The sequence below is a fragment of the Pelophylax lessonae genome (genome assembly GCF_965119305.1).
Source record: "Pelophylax lessonae genome assembly, chromosome: 7".
Classification (NCBI taxonomy): Eukaryota; Metazoa; Chordata; class Amphibia; order Anura; family Ranidae; genus Pelophylax; species Pelophylax lessonae.
This window is the reverse complement of record NC_138774.1, coordinates 93,169,888-93,170,225: the sequence shown is the minus strand read 5'-3', so window position 1 is coordinate 93,170,225 and position 338 is coordinate 93,169,888.

Here is a 338-nt window from a genome sequence, read left to right as displayed (position 1 = left end):
TCACCTTTTCTGCTGCAAAGTGCCATCAGAATAAATAAAAAACTACAATCGGAATTTTATTTTGCCATTTTTTCCTTCATATTCAAACACAATTATTATTAAATGATTTTATTAATTTTATAACAAGTGAAAATATTTCTTATTAGATGCCACATTGCACAGAGGTGGGTCTCCACCCTTCATTGTCATACCTGCTGTAGGATGCTATCATCAGCAAGCTTATAATATGTGTATAAAATAAAGAAAAGAAATGTATCATATTGGGTGTCATAAACATCATGTCAGAAAGAGAATAGTTACAATGTGTTGATTTCCTATCAGATGGCATGGCTACAGAT